At 34.1% G+C, this 17,906-nt stretch overlaps 1 pseudogene; it reads right to left on the bottom strand.

Moving 5' to 3' along the window:
- Window positions 1-326: 326 nt before the first annotated feature.
- LOC141489932 (large ribosomal subunit protein bL35m-like) lies at window positions 327-9,628 on the bottom strand (annotated as a pseudogene).
- Between the last annotated feature and the right edge of the window lie 8,278 nt (window positions 9,629-17,906).

Raw genomic sequence — 17,906 nt, 5'->3', positions numbered from 1 at the left:
CTGCCTTTCTTGTTACTTTACTTTAAAAATATAATGAAAATTTTCTTCTTTGTGTTTTGACATGTTGGGTATGCAAGGATAATAAAAAAATGTGACAATACGAATGCACTTGAAATGCTTTCAAATTATAACAATGTCACTATGATTTGTAGTATACTCAATGACAGTATGAAGTAATGCGACATTCAGTTTTTGTGACAACTATTCAATTCTGAGAGAGCAGTCATAGATAATATGTAAATGAATGAGCTTAGTTATGTTTCTTTTTTTTGTTATCAAGTATGATTTATTCTGGAATTTTGTATTTAAACCATCTTCCTTATTCATCTTTGTACGGCAATATAAAGGTCTACAGAGAATCAGAGATCCCCCTCGCTCTGTCCCAAGCATCCTGGGTGCACAGGCCTACACTTTGAGGTTGGTGCGATCATGGTATTTCTGGAAGGGGTCATCGACGTACCAGTTCCTCCTCTTCCAGAAAGATGTGGTCATTTTGTCAAGCAGTTTGCTTTGAGTTTTGTTGCAGAACACCTGTTCTCTGAGGCGTCTTTTCCATGCGGGCTTCTTTTTTCCACAACCTCTTCTTGTAACCCGCCTTTTTTCTCAGCCAAAGACCACAGTGCAATCGGAGGAACCTGAAGAGGACAGCTTTCACAGACTTCCTTTTTCCTTTTCTCAAACTATAGTATGTTAATGTTCTGACTGGTGGTTGGAGTACAGATGGACAAAGGGGTGACACTGTTAAGGATCGATGGAGGGTGCCTACATATCAGACTTCTAGCAGGTGGGACTTGTTGGGCAACAGGAGAAGCCAGTGGTGCTTGAATATGACTGAAATGTCCAGATAGCGTGGAAACCAGACGCAAGGAGTTGGAACAACTTTGGAAGGTTGATGAAACCAAAATATTGAGGGGTCGAATGAGTGCTGCGGCGGCTCGCACCGCCATCTTCCCGCCGCTCCTCTTAGTTATGTTTCAATAAAACTTTATTTTAAAATATAAAAGTTACTCATAATTTATATACAAAAACAGATAAGGAACCAGATTTGGCTCATGAAGCATACATAGTTTGCTACTCCTGATCTAGCCCAGTCACTTCATTTTATTGAAAGGAAAAATTTTATATAGAAATTAATTGTCTATAGAAATAGTCAAAATTCTAACCCAGTTCCTTTAATTCAAAAATTTCTTTCTTTTATACTATTCTTTCTTGACTCTTATCTAGCATCATTTCCCCAGACTCAAGATCTTTTTGTCTTCCAAGGTTATATTGTTAGATAAGCTCCAGCAAAAATTCATGCTAATTATATTACAAGTGCTTCACCTCATCTTCTAGAAACAGCTAAGCATTTCAACAACGACCTCCTCGAGGCAGTACTCCTTTCTTTGTTTTTAAGAAATGGTTCTACCAGGGGGCGGCTGGATGGCGCAGTGGATAAAGCACCAGCCCTGGAGTCAGGAGTACCCGGGTTCAAATCCGGTCTCAGACACTTAGTAATTACCTAGCTGCGTGGTCTTGGGCAAGCCACTTAACCGCCACTTAACCCTGTTTGCCTTGCTAAAACCCAAAAAACCAAGGAAACAACCAAAAAAAGGAATGGTTCTATTGATTTCAGTTCTGGGGTACAGAGGAGGGGATGTAGGTATGATCCACTATAGGGCAGCCTGGGGGGGGAGGAGAGGAAGCTATTGATTATCATACAAAATACCATTCATTCTACTTATGGGTAAGGCCAGATTGGACAAAGAATGGCTTCAAACTGAACCTTTTTTTTCATTATTTTCCTTGTTTTCTTGACTTCTTATTCATCCAGATGAATTTCATTATGATTTTTCTGTTGCTGACTTATTGTTTTGATGACATTGAATCTGTAAATTCATTTAGATATTATTATTGTTATTTAGCATGGTCCAAACTTAAATAATTTCTTTTAAGCTATTTGTCTGTCTTTATTTCTCAAGGAATGTCTTTTACTTGTATTCCTTTAATTCCTTATGTATTTGGTAGATAGACTTCTAGATATTTTATACATTTTATAGTTCCTTTGAAAGGAATTTATTTTTCTATCTCTTCTTGTTTTTGATAGAATTCTATTATTTTAATTTTTGAACATTTATCCAATAGTTATTATGAATTTAAGTCCTACTTTACAAAGTGTTAGCAAGTTTATCATGTGCAAACTTCTTGGAAGTGACCATTAACTAAAGCTGTATGTTTCAAAGTGATTGTGGGAAAGAAGATTGGAGGGAAAGAATAGGAATGTATGTTTTCTATATTTAAAGTTTTTTCCCCCTTGAATTTTAAGGACTTTTTTGACTCATTAAATGGCATTTGGACAAATAATGTTGTTTTAGAAACATACTGGTAATTAAGCAAGCTTTTAATGTCATTTCACAGTTTTTCCTTTTCAATTTTGAGAAGTTTTATATACATAAAGACTCTTTAGTGTTAAATAGAGTACTTAAGAGTATCCATATGTTCACTGAACACAATTTCCCACCTCCTTCCAGCAACAGCTTAGCCCTCTCCCTAGGGTTTGGGAGGGTTCTTACAATTCTTGAAATCCAGACCGACAAAGATCAGCCATCATCTAGTAATATAAAATTATTTTTTCTGCTAAGAATATTAAACTGTTTAATTGTTTTCAGAGACACCTTATAATAAAAATTAGTCCATGAGAAAAAGGAGGCATTTCTTTGTACTGAAATAAATATTCATCTTATTATCATGGTAGTGTTGCTTAGGAATCAATTGGAATCTATAGTCATTTATCAATGGCTGAAGGTTTCAGGAAGAAATAATTAATACAATTTTAGTTCCATATAAAAGAATATTCTTTGTTTTGTTACAAATTCATAACAATTTTGTAGAAAATAAACTATTGCTATACTGTGTTTATAGTTTATTTTAGAAAAATACCTTTTTTCTATTCTACACATGTAGAATGGCAACAACCATATACACACAAGATATAAATAGAATAAACCGGAAATAGTTAACAGAGAGAAAGTACTAGAATTTAAATGAACTCTGGAGAGTCTTGCAGAAGGTAGAATTTTATTTGAGATTTTAGAGAAGATAGGGAAACCTGGAAGCAGAGATGAAGAAGAGAATTTTAGGCATAAGACTCAGTCAGTGGAAATGTCTTGACAGAAGTTCAGAATTAGCAAGGAACCAGGGGGTGAAAAACTTTAAAATCCAAATAAAGAATTTTTCATTTGGTTTTGGAAGTAAAAAAGCGTCACTGGAGTTGATTTAATTGGAGAGTATCATGCTTTGTCCTACACTTAGGAAAAGCAGTTTGACAGTCGGAGGATGGACTGGGAGGGGTGGGGGGAGATGAAGCAGGGACACCAAGCTGCAGGCTGTCACATGAGGAGGGCCTGCATCAGGGAATGGCAGTATCAGGGAAGAGAAAGGGGCACAGATGATAAGATTTGAGAAGAAATTGGATATGGGAAGTGAGAGGGAGAGAGAGAGAGAAGAGTTTAGAAAGACATCTAGGATATGAACCTTAGCTTAGTGCCTAACAAGGAGTAAGCACTTTAGTTATCCTTATTACTGTATCTTGCCTACTTGTATTTCTAACATTAGTCTGAAATCAAGGGACCTTGTTCTCTGGGAAGTTTTCTGTGTTCCCCTGACTGCAAATATTCCCCAAATTCTTCTAGGACTGTATGTCTCTCTTTTGTTCCTATCACACTCTGCTGTGTATCATACTTGTTTGTTTTTTTTTTTTTTTTTGGTTTGTTCTTTTAGGTTTTTGCAAGGCAATGGGGTTAAGTGGCTTGCCCAAGGCCATATGGCTAGGTAATTATTAAGTGTCTGAGACCAGATTTGAACCTAGGTACTCCTGACTCCAGGGCCGGTGCTTTATCCACTGTGCCACCTAACCGCCCCCGTGTATCATACTTGTGTACGTCTCATTTCCTAACTTTTTTTGATGATGCACCCTAATCAATAATGAATTTTTGAGCATGAGCTCCCAATATAGATGTATATTTATACTATATTCATGTACATATTTATATATTTATAAATTATGTACACATACTATTGTATTTACAAGATATGACTTATTTTCCCTTTCCCAACCCAGTTGTCAGGCCTTTACTGCACAGTTCCCACCAAGTGCAAAAACACCTAAATTCATTTAGATGTTAGCTCCAGAATTCCCATTTTGATGGTGGTATCACATAGCTCCAATCCACTCTGACAATTTGACTCTTGTACCTTCCTGGGGACCATTTGTTCTGCCACACCCTAAGGCCCTCAAGATCTTGTTTTCTGCACTAATACTTTCTCCACCAGAATTTCTAATTCCAAGTTCAACATTCTTTCCACTTTTTACTGTGGTGATTAACAACACACACACATACACACACATAACACACACACACACACACACACACACACACACACACACACACACTCTTGGCACCTCCCCCAAAAAATCAACAACAAAATATAACATCATAGGTAAGAGAAACAACAATGGTACATCATGGTACATCACTTTTAAAGTTCACAAAGGGCTTTCCTTTTAACAGCCCCATGAGTTAAGTAAGTAGAACAAATATTTCAGTTTTAAAAATAAAGAAACTGAGGACAGAGAAGTTAAATGATTTCAGGAACTTGTCACCCCAACTTCTCCAGTAGGCCTGATGGTTTATAGTATATTCCAACTTCTAAATATTTTTCCCCCTTTGAGTTTTACTCAGATTATCACTAGTATGCTCTCTACCTCAAGATCATGAACTTGATATACATGTGAATATCTTGTTGAGTCCAAGTGCTATCATTCCTCACTTCTTTTTTAATCTATTCTTTTAGAAAATATGTACCCTTTCATTGTTTTATTCAAGTCATGTATTGCATTCCACCAAGTCTAAGTAATACACTATGTTGAAATCTCTAGTTCACTTTAATTATACTTCTCATATATATAGGCACCTGAATCCATAAATATCATTTCTACCTCTTTCCTAATCAAGGTTGTCTGTAGACTTAGCATTTCTATTACTCTTATTCTTTCATCTTACTTGCTGCCCTCTCTAGTGCCTAGATTAGTAGGTGTATATGAAGAATATTCCCATTCACTCCCCTAAAATTTAAAACCCTCTTCATTAGATTGGTTAGTGTTCTGACAAATACATTCTCTGTTGTAAGGATCAAATGAAATGGTACACTTTAAAAATATTTTATATATATATATATATATATATATATATATATATATATATATATGAAATACAAAGATAAGACATTTTCTTTTTGTTTCTAGTACTCTTTTCAATGGTGTCCAGTATTTTGTAGTTCTTTTAGCTATAAGAACACATTGAATTAATTATGAAGATTCATTGTCTTAAAAAATTTACGTATTCATATGGTAACATGACTTGATTTTAAGCCTTTATTAAAACAAACCATGTCTTAAAACAAGACATAAAGATGTCTTTTCTAATCTAAATTTTAAGTTCCAGAAAAAATTTTCTTTAAATCCTTCCCTGATCACTCCATTTAGAAGTCTTTTTTCTCCTTCCTTTGACCTCCTATAGCATTATTGGGTCAACCACTCATTGGGCATTTTATCATATATTTCTTTGAATTGGTAGTTATCTTTTTTTTTTTAGGTTTTTGCAAGGCAAATGGGGTTAAGTGGCTTGCCCAAGGCCACACAGCTAGGTAATTATTAAGTGTCTGATACTGGATTTGAATCCAGGTACTCCTGACTCCAAGGCTGGTCGGTGCTTTATCCACTACGCCACCTAGCCACCCTTGGTAGTTATCTTTCAATGTACATCTTAGTGCCTTAGCTGGATTGCAAGCTCCTTGAAGTCTAAGACTACACAAACATATTTAGTCCTTCACAGTACCTTACACATAGTAGCTGCTCAGTAAATATTTTTTTGATAGCCATAGTTGTCATTACAGTGCCTTGTATTAGATACTTAATGTGGAATAAAAGGATCTTTTCTGAAATATTATTACAATATAATAACCCTTTACCTCAACAATATATGTAAGGACATAGCTATAATTTAATAGAATATGGATAGAAAATGGATATTTTATATGTCCACTTTACACTTACTTGAAAATATTCATCAAGGTTAAACTCATAAGATCTTTTGAATTTATTGAGGCTCATAAGATTTAGTTCTAAATCTTATGATTTAGTTCTAAAGATGATTTAGAGGTTATTCAAATCTAACCCTCTAATTTTACAGATGAACCCAGGGTCTGAAGACCCTAGTTCACAGAGGAATTAAGTAGTAGTGACAGGAAAAGAACACACCTCTTCTGATTCTTACCATTCATTCCACTATACCATAATCATTTTGTGTATGTAGATACTTAAATAAGTAGATTGTGCTTATATGACTTTTTCAGCTATCAGTATAATGAAATACTCATTTAACTAGAGGATTTTTGTCCTTGTTATGGTCTATTACCACAAAAGGGGTATTCGTTGCATTTGACAAAATGATAAATTGTTTGTGTTTACTCTTTTAAGACTTTCCCCCCTTTTAAATGTTCTTTTGTTTTATAAGGAACTCTCAGGCGACTAGGTAAGTGAATCATCCCTAAGGTTAAATCAGTAGAAAGTATAATCGACTAGTTTGTTAGTTAATGGACATTAACCAATATTTGTAGAGTTTAAAATTATATCAACCACAATAAAACATGTTATTAAAGACGAGAAGGAATGGAGTAGATGCTTGCTGATAAACCATTCCCATGTAAGAATCAACTCTTAAAATTGATTTCCCAAGGATATATGAGCATAAAACAGACACAATCAAAATAGTTTCTTTTTCTTGACAGTTCATTAACTTGAGGAAAGAATAAGACTGAATTAACAGGGACTAATCATTGTCTAAGAACTTTTTATGTATTTCTTTTGCTTATTTTTCCTCATTGACTCAGACTTGAATATGCACTCTCTCTCTTTAATTTTAATCCTGATGTCAGAGACACTTGTGACCTGAAGGGCTCTGACTTTCAGGGCTGTCAGGCACCTAATGATTTTCAGAACTCTCACTTAAAAATTGGAAAGCATCCTAGTACTCAGCAGCCCAATAGACTGGCCCCAAGCCCACTTGAAAGCAGAATGGCTACAATGTAGCACATAGATGTTTAATTTAAAAGTGAGAGAGAAAGAGGGGGAAGCAACAACTAGAGATATATGTATTAAGCAAATTGCAATACAATAGTCTAAAGTCCCATAACTGAATTTCTGTTCTGATAAACTCTGTGGATCATCATCGGGGTTTCATTTTTATTTTTTCATTTTATATTTTCATTTTTATATTTTCATTTTATTTTTTCATTTTTATTTTTCTATGAAAGGGCTTGATAATATGTAGAACACTAAAATCCTAAATTCTTTCATTGGGATTACTTAGTATAATTTTTTTCATTTGAAATGTGAGAAAATGAAAGACTAGATCAATAAAATGACAGCTAAAAAACAGTGGCTAGAGAATAAAATCAGCACTTTTATATATATATGGGTATTATCAGTAGTTTGTATATCAATAAACTCTAGAGTGAGATTTAAGTAGTGTGAAGCAGTTTCTGAGCATAGAAGAATACAAGATTCTGAGAATAGAAGTGATGTTGGGGGTAGGTTGTGTAAGGCATGGAAGAAAAGGATGGAATGTCATTTATGAGGAATTGCATCGATGGGGCCACTTTGACTGGAATGTAGAGAGTGTGTGTGAGGGAAGGGAGAATGTTGTGAAATAAGCCTGGAAAAATAGGTTGAAATCTAATTGTAAGGGACCTTAACTGCCAAATGCTGCAAGAAGGAGCAGTTAAGGTCCTTTTCAATTAGGTTCCAACCTATTTTTGAAATGTTAAATTTTAGTTCCTAAGAATAATCTAGGTTTAGGTATCTTGATGACAATTAGTTATCCAAAATGTGAACTCAGAAAACAGATGAGGGTTAGAAATGAAAAGTTTTAAACTAATTAGATTACCTAGAGAGAATGTGGAATGAAAGGGAAAAGGATTAGAGCCTGAGTTAAATCCCATGATAAGAAAGACATTGATCCTAATTCTAAAATGGTGGTTAGATAGGATGAGAATCAGAACTGAAGCCTGGGAAGGAAAAATTGTCTAGGAGGAGGGCACTTAACATAATCAAATGCTGTAGAATGATGAGGAATGAGAATTGATAAAAAAAAACAGTTCATTCAATTTGGTAATTTTGATGAAGTAGTGATGTTTGAAACCTGATTAAAGGAGCTAAAAAGTGATTAGAAAGAGGGGAAACAGAAGCAGATAAGAGATGATTAAAACTTTTTAAAATTATTACTTACTTGGTGCCCTAGGGACAAGCAAGCAAGCAAGATAGTTCTTGCCCTTAAGGAGCTTACATTCTAATGGGAGAAGACAATACATAAAGGGGAACTAGAAAATAGGTGGAGGGTGAAGGATATAGTGGCATGATTTAAAGTGGATCAGGAAGTGGCATGGAGACCTAGGTCCTGGCAATATAAACCAAAACTGACCTATCAGAACCAAAGGACTCATATTATTGAAGAGGAAGTGGGGGAGATAGCTCAAGTAGAGGAGACATGGAGGGTCTGAAGCAGGTCATGTATCAATGACTTTTTCTTTGAAGGAATGGCTATTCAAGTACAAGTTTTTATAATTGTAATTGGAGGAATGAGGATATTCTTTTATCTTCAGTCTTCATTCTTTTTGATCATTTTTCAGTCTTTGACACTGTTATCACCCCCTTCTCCTTGACACCATTTTCTCTGATGATATTAGTAATATCGATCTCTCCTGGTTTTTTCCTACCTATCTAATTAATCACTCCTTTTCTGTCTCCTTTGCTGGATTTTCATCCAGACTATACTCTGCTTTTTTGATTATCCCAAAGGGCTCTCTCCTGAGTTTCTTCTCTTTTCCCTTTATAGTAATTTTCTTAGTGATCTCATTAGCTTCCACTGATTCAATTATTATCTCTTCTAATGAATCTAAAATCAATTTTTTTTCAGACAAACTCTATATTTATCTTCAAATATAGATTATTCTTCACCATGTGGATGTCCTATAGATACCTTAAACTCAAAAGACCAAAAGAACTTATTTTTTCCCCCAAATTCCCTCCACCCACTTCTAAATTTACCTAGTCACCTAGACTCTCAACCTATATGACACCTAGGGGCAGCTAGGTGGTGCATTGACCTTGGAGTCAGGAAGACAGGTGCTCCAATCTGGCCTCTGACACTTGATACTGTGTGGCCCTGAGCAAGTCACTTAAAACTGATTATCTCACATCCAGGGCCATCTCCAATTATCCTGATTCATTTCTGGTCACTAAAGCTAGATGACTCTGGAGCAGAAAGTGAAGCTGCTGACTTAGCATAGCACCCCCTCACTCAGGCCCAAATCATGTTTTTGTCATAGCATCACCTCTCTGATGTCATCTTTGAGAATGAAGGAAAAACATCATCATCATCATCAACCTACAGTGTTATTCTTGACTCTTCATCCTCTCTCATTCTTCTGCCATCTTCAATATATGGTCTGTTGCCAAGACCTGTCAGTTTTACTTTTGTGACATCTCTCAGATATTCTCCCTTTTCTTCTCTGATACTGCTGCCACCCCACTTCACATCTAGACAATTATAATTGTTAGTTGTCCTGCTGAAGGATCTCCCTTCTGGAATCCTCTCTACACAACAATGCCTCCTTAGCTGTCAAAGTGATCCTTCTAGAGTTCAGATCTGACTATGCCACCACCCCTGACCCCTATTCAGGAGGCTAGCTATGACTTCCAGGATGACACATAAAATCTTCTTTTTTTGATCTTTAGATCCTTTAATAATCTACCATGCCACTTTTCTAGTCTTCTTAAACCTTATACCTCTTTCCCACTCCAATCTTTTTAACCCTGCTACTTCTGCATGTACTCTGTGATCCAATTACCCTGACCATCTCATATAAGACACTCCATCTTTCAGCTCTGAATGTATTCTCTGGCCACACTTGGAATTTGTGCCTCTAGGTTTCCCTGACTTGCTTTAAATCCCTAAATTCCCAATTTATACAGAAAACCTTTTCTAATCCCTATTAGTTCTAGCTTCTCTTCTCTGTTGATCATTGCCTCCCCTCTAGCCCAGCGATTATTTAAAATTAACGAGAGAGAGAGAGAGAGAGAGAGAGAGAGAGAGAGAGAGAGAGAGAGATAATTGTACATAGCTGTTTACAAGTTTGTCTCCCCCATTAGCCTATGAACTCTTTGAGAACAGGAACTTTTTTTTTTACTTTTCTTTGTATTCCCAGCACTTTTAACCATAACTGGCAAATAGTAAGACTTAATATGTTTATTTACTTATTGACTGACTTATAAATCAAGCTCATCCCACAGAGCATATGAGGACCTGACTTATACCTTCACTGTCCACTTCCAGAGAAACATATGCTCAGCATTGACATACTTTGGAATACCAAGGGCCCTCAAGGGCCAGCAAGGGGAGAGCGCTCCAGAGGACAGAAATGTCCATATCCAGATTGTTGCTCAGTCTTATGTGCTCAGGGAAACACAAAACAAGAGGAAGTCAAGGACTTGCGATCCATCCATCCAGCACTTACAGTTGATCCAGGTGCAAGTGGTCACCATAACTACTGGGGTTTTGGAGAATCACCTCTCTCATTCCCCAAAAATCTTCAGAAAAATTCTAAGCCAAACATTTAAAAGAGCAGAAGAAGAAAGTGGAATAAATATTTTCTACCTTAAAGTCTGTCAAGTTGATAGTTCTTTCTAGCTCAGTGGCCTGGTCTCTTTTTAATGTAGCCCTTAGTAGCTAGGTGGTATGGACAGAGTGCTATCCTGGAGTCTGGAAGACCTATATTCAAATTCTGTTCTGGGCATTTATTGACTGTGTCCCTTAGCAAATCTTTTAATTTCTCTCAGATTCAGTTCCCTTTACCAGGGTTGTTATTATAGTGTATTGAGATAATATTTGTAAAACGACTCCCAAACCTTAACTATATAAATGCTAGATATCATCATCATCATCATCATCATCACCATCACAGGGCAAAGAAATTGCTGCTACATTTCAAAATACTGCAACATTAAGCAAGTGTCCCCAGAAGTGGTCAGGAGGAACTCAGTTCAGCTCCTCATATACTCCAGTGTGGTATGTGTTAGTAAGACCTCCATTACTTAAGAATGTGGGAGATCTGGACATGTGAACATGGAGGGAATAAACTATCATAGAAGGAGGGGAAGGAATCAAGGGGGGGGGTGTTCTAAGGAATGGGGGAATGAAACAAGAGGAGAAAATGAACAATTCTGTTGAGAGAATTTGAGGTATAGGAATTGGGAAAAATTTGGAAGGAACCATCGAGGTTAGCTTTTCCAATAATAATACTGTGTTTCACATCCACCAAATCATCAACCAATCTTGGTTTGAAGACCTCCAGGGAGAGAGACCCCACTGTTTCTCCAGGGATCCAGTTCATTCTCCTTTTGGACAGTTCTAATTAATTCATTAAATTTACCTCTTTGCAACTTCCACTCACTTCTTCTAGTTGAGGTTTGTAGGATCAGAGAGAGTAAATTTAATCTTTCTTCCTCATGACAGTTCCTTAGATAGTTGAAGAATATTAGGATCTTCTTCCTCTGAGTCTTTTCTTTTTCAGGCTAAAAATCCCCAGTCATTTCAATTGATCTTACTATGATATGAATAAGTCATAATTTTCATAATGTTATTCAGTCTTCTCTGGAAAAATCTCCAGCTTAACATTATCCTTCCTAAAATATGGCACAGTCTTTCCAGGACAGGAGCAGTATAATATCTTTTTCCTAGTCCCAGACAACAGAACTTTCTTAAAATTAAGATCACATTAGCATTCCTAACTTTTATATCACCATGTTGATACATATTTATCTTGTGGTCTACTAAAGCACTTAGATCATTTTCAGATTGACTTTTACCTAGCCATGTCTCTTCCCTCTTATACTTGTGAAACTGATTTTTTTAAAAACCAAAGTTTAGATATTACCCTCTTTGTATTTTTCCTCATTAAACTTGGTTTTTTTTCCCATTTAACCCATTGTTCTTGAAATCAGTATTTTTTTTATCTACTATGACAAGCATGCCAAAATTCAACAACTCAGCTACTCACTCTGTGTCTGACACTGACTTAGCTAGATTCTGAAGATAGAAAGATAAAACCAAAAGTTCTTGCTCTAAAAGAACTTGTGATATCCTTTGAATTTTCTTTTTATATTGACTCATTGTTCAGTTTATTAGCCAACTCTATCTGCTTTGTGAAACCTGGAAGATTGATAAGCAATCATCTATTCCTTTAATCAATTTACTGACAAAAACTTTAAACAGCACAGACCAAATAAAAATCCTCTGATATTCAACAGGAAACTTCCTTTCCAGATAACATGTTTTTGTGTCTAGCCAGTCAAATCTGTCTAATTTTGCTATAGATAGGTCTACATCTCTCTATTTTTTTCCACAAGAATAATGTGAGAACCCTTTGTCATATCTTTTGCTAAACCTACTATTTTAACATCATTTTACCGACTTAGTAGGTCAATAAACTTAATTTAAAAAAAAAAGAAAGAAAATAAGACTAGTCTGACATGACTTGTCTTTGAAAAAGTTATGCTGACACTTTGTGCTTGGACATTTCCTTTTCTAACAAACTTTTTAGTAATGTTTTATAGAATTTTTTCATGAACAATGTTCAAACTCATTGATCTATTATTGCAGGTGCCATTCTCTTCCTTTTTTTTAAAAAAAAATTCTACTGTTCGTCATTCTCCAAAATGTAAATCCTAATATGATAAAATTTCCAGATTCTAGGAAGCTCATGGTTCTGACTTCATGGTATTACTTTGGATCATTTACACCATTCTTTTCTTAGCAAAATTCATTCTGAGCTTGTAATATTTTACTTACAAATGAATTTTTGAAGCTCAACCTTTTATAAAACTTGAGACTGTTACATACACAAATCAGTCCTAATTTCCTGATGTTCTAGTTTATAAAAAGTACATTCAGCAAAACTGTTTGTAATTTCTCTTATTTTCAAATTAAAGACACCTAACTTTTTGGAACCCAGCTAGAACACTATTTGAAAAAATGTGAATAACAATTGCTATAATCACATTATTTGTTTCTCCCAGCTGTCTCTCAATATTTTTAACTATTCCCTTACATCACTCTGTTTCCCCATTTTATATTCCCATTACTCTACTTACCTCAAATTATTACTCTAGCTGCCTCTTCCTTCATGTCTGTTTCACATTCCTGAAAAATCTATTTTTCTAACCCCACATTGATGAGCCATGCTTTTGATCTACCTCCAAACAATATTTCCTTGGCATTCATTGCTGTTAGACAATGTATGATTTACGATTGCTGTCATTCCTTCCTTCAACAATTATTTGAATTCAGGCAATTTTCAAGGCATTATGCTAGAGAAACTGAAGAAGTATATAAGACACAGTCACTGCCCTCCTAGAGGTTTTAATCTATTGTTGACGTAGAGGAAAAGGATAAGTAGATTATGTTATTCAATAAATCAGAGATTTGGTAAAAGTGAGACTGAGCATAGCATCTCATTTCACCCCCCGCCCCAGGCTCTGCTTGGCTTATCTTCATTCTATCCAACAAAATAGTTACGTTATTAGTTCTCACTGTTACTATGTTGGATTGGTCTACCCTGCATGCAATGAATGAACCTCATAAGAATCTGGTTTCACACTGATGTAAAATCTTCAGATTTATGCATGCATTCAGACACAAATGTCATTATCAATTTTATATCTAAATACAAGACCAAGAAAATTTCACTTTACAAAAATCAAAGTGAAAAAGACTACATTACTAGATAAATATTGAATATCTTAACAATCACTCTGGTTTCCCATATAGTTTAGCATCCAATATTTTCAAAGTCTTTTGTTTTTTTTCTTTAGATTTTTTTTCAAGACTAAAACAAACCAAGACTAAAGAGGAACTTTTTTTTAAAAAAAGAAAATTTCAAGTTAAGGAAGTTCTAGGTAGTATATTGTACAGAACATTATTTATGGAGTCAGAAGACCTACATTCAAATCTTGGCACTGCTCCTTACTAAACTGAGATTGTGAGTAACTTCTCTAATTTCTTCATGTGCAAGATGCAGTAATTTTCATGATAAACTTTTTCCCCCTCTGAGGAAGATAGATTTTATCTCCATGCTAGGAATTCTAGAGTATTTCAAGTAATAGAATCTTAGACATCTTCAGGTTGTTGGTTCTTGAAGGCCATCTCACCATCACCTTTTCAGGAAGCCAATAGCCCTGACTTCTTGGGATTGCAAATCACACAGTTAACGTTCTGGGAGTGGGCTTAGGGTAGGTGGGCTAGTAGAGAAAAGAAAATTCTTCTTTGTAAGTTGATTCCTACATTTGCTTCCAGCTCTTAATAGATTATCTCAAATAAGAATAATTAATATTCCCAGGATCCTGAAATCATTTAAAATAATGGTTAAAAAAATCTGAAGTCTGTAACAATATTCTTTACTATTATAGTCTCTGAACTTAATAACTATCATATTCCCTTAGTAGTTGTGTTTTTCTACCTTTTAAATGAATGTTATTACTAATTTAATACTATGAGCCATGAAGGTTGTACTACAAAGAACTGAGTGCATCTTTTGTTTGGCTATAATCTTCATTTCTCATAAGTATTTAATAATTGAACATGAATCTCATTGTGAAATAGGACACCTTTAAGTTACAACATAACATATTCCTTTTAAAACCTGGGAAAAAATCCAACCCAAATTATTATATTTTGCTTATTCCAGTCCCTTCTCTTTTATTATTTAGGTGGTATAAAGTTTTCTCTTTTACTAACAGATACGATTTTGTTGTCATTTTGTTAAGAATTGAAAATCTACATTTTCCTACATTACTATATTACATACTCTACAAACCTTTTTGAAATATCTGGGAATGAAAGTTGATATTCAAATCAAAAAACTGACATTAAATTAGGGATAACTGACAGTAACCAGTAACAGATTAATGGCTAGATTTTACAAGTTACAAATACATACATACATATATATATACATATATATATATATATATATATATATATATATATATATATATAATATAATTAGCCTTAGTTTCTTCAACTATAAAAATGATGAAGTGGGACCAAGTAACCTAGAAGATTTCTTTAATTTTTAAATCTATGATTCTATGATTTTATTCCAGAGTATTTTGGAGAGTCTAGCTAAGTGAATTGGTTATATTCAATCAGACTTCCTTGTTCCATCATTTTCTTTGGTTAAAAAAATCAGCTTAAAGAATTACAGGGATCACTAACAGGTTATTGCTTTAAAAATTAATTCAACTAGCACCAAATTGATAGATGAAAATAATTTGATATCATCTTACTATAAAGCATTTTAATACAATTTTCCACCCCCCCCCGCCTCTGGATTATTAAGAAGAAATCAATAGTAAATCTTTCCTGAATTTGAAATTTTATTGATACTTTAGCCTACAAGAGTTATTTTAAAATATCAAAAGATTAAGGATCTGTATTTTCATTATAGATATTCTTTCCATTACTCAGATCATATGACTTAGCAGATGTAGCATAAATCTACACACTGATCCACAAATCAAAGAATTGAATAGATTAATTGGGAAGTTATAGAAGGTTTGAATTATACATAGTTCATTAAAGATTTTTTCCTTTCCTTTGATTTTTCTTTCTTTTTCTTAATTAGTTGTGCTATACTCTATCAGTTTTTACAGAGAAAGCTTTATAAATGGGGAAAATTTTTAAAAAGATTTTATAAATGAGCAAAAATAAGGACCCAAAGTGAAAGTGTTTAATTAAATTTCTATAAGCATTTAATAATAACTCTTATAATTCATAAAGTTTTATAATGTTCTTAACTACTTGAGGCTAAATTTTGTTTGAGGTAGATCACTATCTTTAATCCTATTTTGTAATAAGGAATATGACAGCCTATGGTTTTTAACACAGCTATAAATCAAGTGAGTAAGCAAAAGCAGCATTAGAATATATGGTTCATGATTTCAAGACTCCCCCACACCCCAGAGATCAGATTGTCTCTCATAATGTTTAAAGAAAGTCATGGCTTTTTTTCCCTCTTCTGTCCATGTTGTCTTAAATATTGTATATACAATAAAATAACTAGAACTTCCATTATAGTATTTTATATTTTTTAATTTTTTCTTTTATTGAGAAAAGTCCACAATCCACTATCCCCTATAGTTTCAACTCTGAGACACTGGTTATAGTAAATTAAATGTTTATTTTAAGATAACAGCTTTAAAATACTTTGATAACATATTTGTTGATTTTGTGCTTTATAATTTTATGAAATACTTTTTTTAAAAAAAGGCCAAATCTAAAATTTCATTGTAGAATAGTGATGACTATTCGTTTTCAAAGACTAGCTTCATATACTCTGTATATAACTATGCATCATATTATAGGTATTATATTCTAATACCAAGTAGTGTTGTGATCTTATAGATAGAGGTATTGCCTCCACCTAATATGGATTGTAATTGATTATGCCTTTTTATCTTATGTAATTTTTATGCATATTCTTTCATAGATCTTCAAGAGTCATGAATTTTTTAAATTTTCTTATTTTTTTGGGGAAAAAAGTACAACATCTGATTTGTCCATCTAAGCTTATAGAGCATAGATCTAGAATTGAAGGAAACTTTTGAAATGTTTTTGACCAATCCTTCCTCATTTTGCAAATGATAAAAGTGAGGTCCAGGCAGATTACATGTCTTGCCCTAGTTTACACAGGTAATAAGCATCAGAAGCAGATTTGAATTTGAACCCAGTCCTCTGACTCTATAGTTTGCTATTCCTCAATTTTTTTTTCTTTTTATAACCTACCCATCTCTATTTCTAAACAAACTTAATCTGAATGTTTCTTCTACCATTGGTCACACAAAAATACTAAATACCAAATAATAGGTTTGTGATCTCATTGATTCAAGAATTCCATTCAGTGATGCAGATCACAATCCATCTATGCCTGTCCATCTGATATGTGACTCTTTTCCATGTTCCACCAAACGTTCAACTCAGAGGGACTATCCAGTGTGCTCTAGGTTTTCCTGAGACTGCCATGATTCTAGAAGTCTTTTACCCTGATAGGCTACACAAAATGCTCTAAGGTAAAGAATCACTAGGACTATTAGAAAATCATGAAGAACATGATAGAGCACAAGGAGCAAAATCCCTTGATTATATGAGGCATAGCCACATGGGACAGAGTGTTTCTATCTAGTAGGAACATAATATGCATTGTAGACCTGAAGTTGCTTACAAAGAACCTAGATACAGGAAAAGTTCATTCTATACAAATATTTCATTCCATTTAAATCAATAAAAATATATATAACATTATAAAAACTATGCTTTTTATCACCTTTAATAAAATCTTTATCTGAAATGATATGCTACCATACTTACTGAAAATGTGTTAGAAGAATGAGGTTTGGAAATAGGGAGTTATGATTATTTTATTGCCCAAAGTAAAACTCTCAGTTCATCTGCCCAGTCTGAAGTTTGGAACAGTTCTAAAATTATCAAATTATGCCTTAAATTATTGAATTATGCCTTAAATTTGAATTATGATCCATTTAATCATCTTGAAACAGATATCTTTGGTAATTATTTGTAATCACTCACCTCCACCATGCATCTCTCTCTATTACCCTTTGGATTACCTACATTATAGAAGCATAATGAGTAGAAATATTTTTGGATTTGGAATGAGAAGAACTGAATTGGGATGATGATCACTGAAGTCTCAGTTTTCTCACCTGACAAATGATGGGACTGAACTACTAAAAT

Source organism: Macrotis lagotis, chromosome 5 (genome assembly GCF_037893015.1).
Source record: "Macrotis lagotis isolate mMagLag1 chromosome 5, bilby.v1.9.chrom.fasta, whole genome shotgun sequence".
Taxonomy (NCBI): domain Eukaryota; kingdom Metazoa; phylum Chordata; class Mammalia; order Peramelemorphia; family Peramelidae; genus Macrotis; species Macrotis lagotis.
This window is presented reverse-complemented; position numbering and strand designations above follow the sequence as displayed.